This window comes from Amblyomma maculatum, chromosome 5 (genome assembly GCF_055883805.1).
Source record: "Amblyomma maculatum isolate TAMU_Amacu chromosome 5, ASM5588380v1, whole genome shotgun sequence".
Lineage (NCBI taxonomy): Eukaryota > Metazoa > Arthropoda > Arachnida > Ixodida > Ixodidae > Amblyomma > Amblyomma maculatum.
The window spans coordinates 13,028,788-13,035,653 of NC_139348.1; the positions used below are offsets into that span (position 1 = coordinate 13,028,788).

A 6,866-nucleotide genomic window follows, 5' to 3' on the forward strand; every position below is an offset into this window, starting at 1 on the left:
TATTTTAAACAATAATTAGGTGTATTGGCGATAAAATGGATGGCCCTTATCGAACTATTTTCTTAAGAAATTTTTCCTCCGTAAGCACTGTGATGTTTCTGCAAAGAACAACTTTGAAACAGTATGCTATGGAAAACATTATTTCAGAATATTTCACTTGCACTGTTCTCTCGTATGGCTCTGTGAATGAAATGACGTAAGAATTGTACAAATTGTTCAGTAAAAAGGACAAAAATGTGGAGTTACGGAGTTACTTTAAAATTTTGTACAATAACCTTGGTAATCACTGTTCTCTCGTATGGCTCTGTGAATGAAATGACGTAAGAATTGTACAAATTGTTCAGTAAAAAGGACAAAAATGTGGAGTTACGGAGTTACTTTAAAATTTTGTACAATAACCTTGGTAATGTCACGGGCAAAACATTTGTTTCATGCATTCATGTTGATGTAGTTCATGAAAGGAACATTCAAGGACTTGAAGCAAGATGTACATCAAGTAAATGCTTTTATAGCACTTAATCACAGTAACAGGAAAAAAAAATAGCTTTTTGAATCTCTTCCACCATGAGATCAGTAATTTATTAGCACAATGAAAGCCTTCACAAATTCAAACTGCGAGTGCATGGAATGCTCTGGGTGGCATAATGAAACAAATGGCGACACTAACAAGATTATCATGGTGATATCATGGCGGGATTAAATCACAAGAGGGTGTTTTGGAATCCACATGACCCAGAAGCAATCTAAAGATACAGTAATCTAGCTGCCAAGTTCCAAAATAGCAGGGAAAAGGAAAAATGACTTCGAAATTCACATTGCCAACTGCAACCATAGGAACACAATTCAACTTCAGACCAGCAATGGTTTCATTCTTTATGCTCAGATGCTCAGTAATCTGATAGTGAAAAAATGCATTTAAAGAAATTGGCTTCATTGCTTACATGTTTGTGACAGTAATGGTTCCAGCATTGAAAAGGTGAACTAAAGTGGGTAAGAAAATGGCAGTAAAATGAGATAGAACAGAAATTGTTTGTTGGCAACGATAGCCTACAAGATATGTTATGTAAGCCCTTTGAAGCACAGAATTCTGGTGTCAAATCCAAGTGAAATGCTGCCTCTGTGTCAGAGGCAATTATGCAAAGTTGGCCACAAACGGCCCCTTCAAAATTCTCGCAGCAATGCTTTGTTGACTTGCCTCGGTACCCGAAGCCACCAGAACGAGATATGGCCAACTGACGGAAATATGGTGCTTACATTAATATGTATTGACACAGCATAAAGAATAGCTGCTCTGCACTCGCAATGTTCACCATTACAATAAAAATACCGCTCATGTAATGCCTCTAGTGGTCTTCTAGGTACCAAAAAGTGGGGATCCTGCAGTCTGTTCAAATTTCTTGTCGCAGTCATACGCTTGTTACCTCCCAGGTACAAACAATTCACGAAATTATAAGAATAGAACCAAGTCGATAGGTTATTCACATTTCTTTTGATCGCCCCTGTACATCATTTACACCTCCAGTCCTGAACACACAGAGCAACAACCATAATTACTTTCCAGCCATGCCAGCGCGGCACTCGCAGCTCTAGCATCACTGACTCATTGGCTGTCATGGACTTAAAATTGCTACGATACTTTTTAATTGTCATCTCAATGACTGCGCTCATAAAATAATTTCCAAGAGCAGTGCTGTCATATAAATGCAATTAATTATGCTTGATTTCCACTGGTGGCATGTTGACTTTTTTTTCTGCACAGTTTATTTTTTGGTGATAACCAGCTTTATGTAGTAGGTGCCACCTTTTCAAGTCAACATGAAAAAAAAAACTTCCACAAGTTAGGGATTCAGGAAACCTCTCTCAAGGCTACCGGTCTGGCTGAATATCGCACCTACTGCCTAGCATGTGACACACATTCTTACGTCACCCCCTGAGAGCACAGTAGCGACTTCATAGTTGTGTCGCACAGAAACTGACAGTAGTGGTGTCTGGAAGATACAGGATTTCTATAGCTTTGGCATGATATCAATCTGTGGGATAAAGGTTGAAATTATGCGCACATGGTAAGGGGGCCAGCTATGCCTATTGACTGCACTGCACCTTTAACAGCTCATTGTGTTTTGCAGGTGCACATCGAGAGAATGCTAACACACTGGCATATCTCAGGATGCGCGGCCAGCGGACACAAGAAATTGACAAAAAATTCCTGGCACTTGAAAAAAAGCGCCTTGCGCTGGACATGCAGCGGCATGAAGATGACGTAATTCAAAGGGAATTGAACAGAAAAATGCAAGAAAAACAATGGCAGGCCATTATTGTCAATCAAGAAGCACAACTGAGGTTGCTTCATGCACTTACAGAGAAGTTGTTGAGGTCAAACTCTGCAGACTCTGCGTAATTAGGATATTAAATAATAGGTGTTCTGTTGTATTCCACACATGGCATTTTTTATTGCATTTGGATAGTGAATTGATTACGCAGTATAAAAGGGTGGAGCTTATAGACCTTATGAAAAATTACTGCCACCTATCGGCCATCGCACGCGTTTCCGCCATGTTTAAGGGTAGCTGAAGAGCGGGATAGCGTGGCCAGTTGCGTTAATGCTCGCCGATAATGTTGACATACTGTTGCGTCCCTTGTTGTACGCAGAACTAAAGAAGAAAAGAAGCAGCAAGTTATATTTCTCGAGCTTTTCTTTTCTTGAGGCTTGTGTTAATCTGCTCTTGCGTGGTTTTTTTGACAGTACAGTATCGCTTTACGAAGTAAAATTGGAATGTAGGTAGCGTGGACGAGTAAATCGTCTATTATTCCATCATATTTTACTCTGAATGCGAACAAATAGCACGGAAATGGAAATCACAGCACAAAGCAGATGCAACCAGCACGACGGTAGCAGCCGTAAACGCAGCCGACTCACTAAACCCTTCAACATGGCGTCGCGTAGCACGGTTCGCTGAAGGTTTGATAGATAGCAGCAATTTTGCATAAGGTCTATGCAAGAGGGAATCGTGTTGATCTGGACAAGCTGCCACCTGTATTTGTTCAAAGAGAACGTCCCTTTACAGAACATTTGTCACCAGACTAAGACACCTCCCTCAATCCTTATTCATTTTGTTTTGTGATGTCAAAAGCTCTATATTTCAGCTTTCACTCTATGATGCTATAAACTCATGACTGCACTGACCAAAAATATGCGGACAATGACTGAAGTTACAAACGCGTGAAATCTGAAATGCATGTCTATAGTCGTGTTAGTCATCATTAGCAAATGGGACAAGGTACTCGTCAAGTGATGGTGGATCGAGATCAAAAAAACTGCTCATTTGACTGCCATACAGACAAGTATGGCAGTTTGTCAGCAATGCAGCAACCTTGTACATTCTACCAATCATTTGACGAGAGATTTTTTTATTCTTATGAAAATCCACAAAAGCGAAGTCTGTGGCTACTTTTTTGAACCCCCACTCCACTGCCTGATGAACAGTACTCATTTTTCTATTAAAGTACGCTTCATGCGGCTGCAAATGTAGGCCTCCAAAAGGCTTCATCAGCAGGGGTCGCAGGGGATAGGCAGGATCTCCATAGATCAGAAACTTTGCACCACCGGCCACCTTTTCCGGGTTGTCGTAGAGGTTTGTGTCTTTGAGAATACCTGGAAAGTATTAAAACAATGGGTTGCATTACCCGCCTTTTAGATATATTGCACGCTACACCTAGAAGACAGTCATTATAGCTACAAACACAAGCCTGCATTTCTAATGAAAGTAGTCCAACCAGATGTACAATTTTCACAAATGTGGGTAGGGTGCAATTTGCACAAATGTGGGCTATGTAACTGAAGCTAAACTGGATTAATGTTTTCATCTTCTAAATGGACTATAAAGTTGGGTACTTGCTTCAGAAGTATGTCAATGTTCAATGTATTTTCATCACAAGTAGGTTTGATTAAAGGCTTGGCTAAATGAGTGAGTCCACCCAGTATTGTGTAAGGCTGAAGCAGTTTCTTACTCAGTGAGAGATCATGCTGAACAGAAGCTACAGGTATTGCAGAAACGAGGAGGTCTGGAGCAGATCTACAGAGCGAGGGGACCACACTATTGGTGATCGTGCAAATCAACAGAATGGTTATACATTGTGGAGAGTACAACGCTAAAAAGGCCGATCACTATCCATTGCCTCCATTAGAAGACATTTTTACGACATCAGCAGGAGGGGAAGTGTTTACGTTACCTGACCTGGACAACTGCATATCGGCATATTCATGAACCCTCCAAAAATTAAAATTTACGTGCACTCAGGACTGTTGAAGTGTCTGCATATGTATTATGGAATTTCAGGCAGTCCTAAAAGTTTTCAGTAAGTCATGAATGAGGTGCTGAAGTATATTCTCTAGACGGCAGCTAGAATATGCCTCTATACTACCCATTCTGAATTAAACAGGGCATTCACACTTGGAAAAGAGCCACTGGCAGTCGTGGAACGAAGCGCTCCCAGCAGTATTTTCGGCCGTACAGTCAAGGTCTACTCAATTCGCACAGCAGTCCATGATGTTCTTTAGGTAGTTCCAAACGCCTGACAAGAGTTCGAGAGCTGCAGCACAACCAGATGGAAACCAGAACAAGCCTATGATTTCACAGGTGGAAGCATTGAACAAAAGCCTGTAACAACGCTGTTAATCAGCAGTGTGGAAAACCTGTGCCATCTCCCCTGTTCGTCAGTGATGAAGCATGATAGTCGAATGGCAACCAGAATGCTAAGGCTACAACTGAACAAAAAAGGAGATGAAAGATTGTTGTGGGTTTAGTGCTAAGAAGCTTGCTGTCAGTTCACGTGTGTGACTTGCCGCTTCAAATGAAAGCCAGTTCTTCCCCCTGCACATGGAAAGACGTACTAGCATCATTCCACATCAGATAAAAATACTTCAAAGGATATTGAACACAGCGCAGAAATAGTAAATAAGAAATGCCGGAGAAAATAACACTCTGAATGAGAACAGCATGGATTAGAAAATGAAATGCGAGTTGATGTCTTTCTAGCTAGAATTAAAAAAAAGAGAGCACAGACTAACACTAGGCTATTGACGAAGCGGCAGTGTAAGCAGACTCAGTCGCAACAGGCAGATAATCAGCTGGGGTGAAGTGCATAGAAAATGCCTAGGCGGATAGCTACAAGATAGCTACTTGTAGAGAAATTAGACACACATGTGTTCTGCATTAGGCTTCGGTGATTATGACAACACGTGAGTGGTCAAGGCTATGTTAGTGACAGCTAAGCTCATGAGAATAATTGAAATAAATACAGTCTAGGTCCCCAGATGAATAACAGCTAGCCGGCCTACCAAACATAGTTGGGGCATAAAGTTGGATGAAGAGTTAACATATATAACAAATGCAATATAAGCGTGGAAAAGTTACTGTGCTTGCCTGCACCATGGCGTCGCCAAGCAAATGGGTCATCTAGTTTGCAGACTATCCCATTGGCGCACATGACGGCCTGGTATTTCTGTACGTGTTGGCGCTTATGCCCCGAAAAGTGTTCTTGCTGGTCTGTTGTCGGTCGGCAGATCCGACGAGCAGTGCCGTCAATAAAACCCCATCACCGCTTCAGTGGGGCGCCTTTTGCATGCACAGCCTGGAATAAGAAGGTGGAACCAAGTCTTTTATAACACGATGTGTTCTCATTCAAAATTGAAGCGCAGTGAAAATTTTTGAAACAAATCACATTCTCACCTCGGAGAACAGCTCCAAGCTGTTAGTATTCAGCCACTTGTGCGTGGTCAAGTCTGCCAGGAGGTGTCCAAAGTAATATTCAATATGTGCCATTACTTTGGACACCACGCTGGAGATGACCGTGGCGTGCCGACCGAACACTTGCTCCAGGTCGCAAAGGCGATTCGGGTACGCCAGGCGACGCAGCGTCATGCACAGCGCCTCATGTCCCGGCACCGGTACACGCTGCGCACTTCGCACGATCTGCGGCATGAGTAGTTCACTTGCGAGGTAGTCTAAATCAACTTTTTTGAAACGGAACCACTTTTTAAATGTTGAACAGTCCATTGCAGGCACGTTGATAAGCCCATACTGGGCGACGCTACGTCGGGGCACTGGCTCCGCGGGGAGCGCCGACTCTGCCCGGAAAAAAATCTCTTCTATCTCTGGCCGTGTGAGAGCGTCCAATAACATTGCATCATTTAACACGCTGTATCGAGCCATTGCGACTGATATACCTTGTAAATACCATGCGCCTTGTACGAGCGAGCACTAAATGGATCTTTTCGCTGTTTTAAACAAGCGCGCTGGCGCTCATTGGCTGCCCCCGCGCACTTTCCGGCGAAGGTTTGTTCCAGGCCGCAAGCTGCAGCCTGGTACACAACAGCACGGTCCACGTTGTGATGGTGTCACAGGAGACACTTTAGACACTGAAAATACGTTTCGACGAGCAAAAACCGATACCGCACGCCGCAAACACACATAAAAGGCCGCAAGACTGGATTGGATTGGCACGAATTGATTCGAAAGCCGTCAGTGACGCAAGCCAACAAGCTCGCCCGCAATTATTTGCCTCAATACAAATGTTCACAAGAAAAACAGGATGGAAGACAGTAAGGTACAGTTTAACATGAAAATGAGAATGCGGCGAGCAGATATTTACTGCATATATTTCATTCTCAAGCTAGCGCGGTACTCGCGCACGGTGCGCTAAAACATTCGGCCCTGTCGCGTTCACCACTCTACCGCGGAGAGGCGGCGCATGCGCAATGGAGGCCCGCGGTCGCGGTTCACGGTGACGGATCGCGGATCGCGGTATGCTAAATCTCTCTATTGTCAATGCATCCGTCTACATCTGTTGCATCTCTTGTGTTATAT

General features: G+C 43.2%; 1 pseudogene; it reads right to left on the bottom strand.

The window, feature by feature from the left end:
- Nucleotides 1–3,251: 3,251 nt before the first annotated feature.
- On the bottom strand, nt 3,252–6,212 carry LOC146187778 (uncharacterized; annotated as a pseudogene).
- Nucleotides 6,213–6,866: the final 654 nt, after the last annotated feature.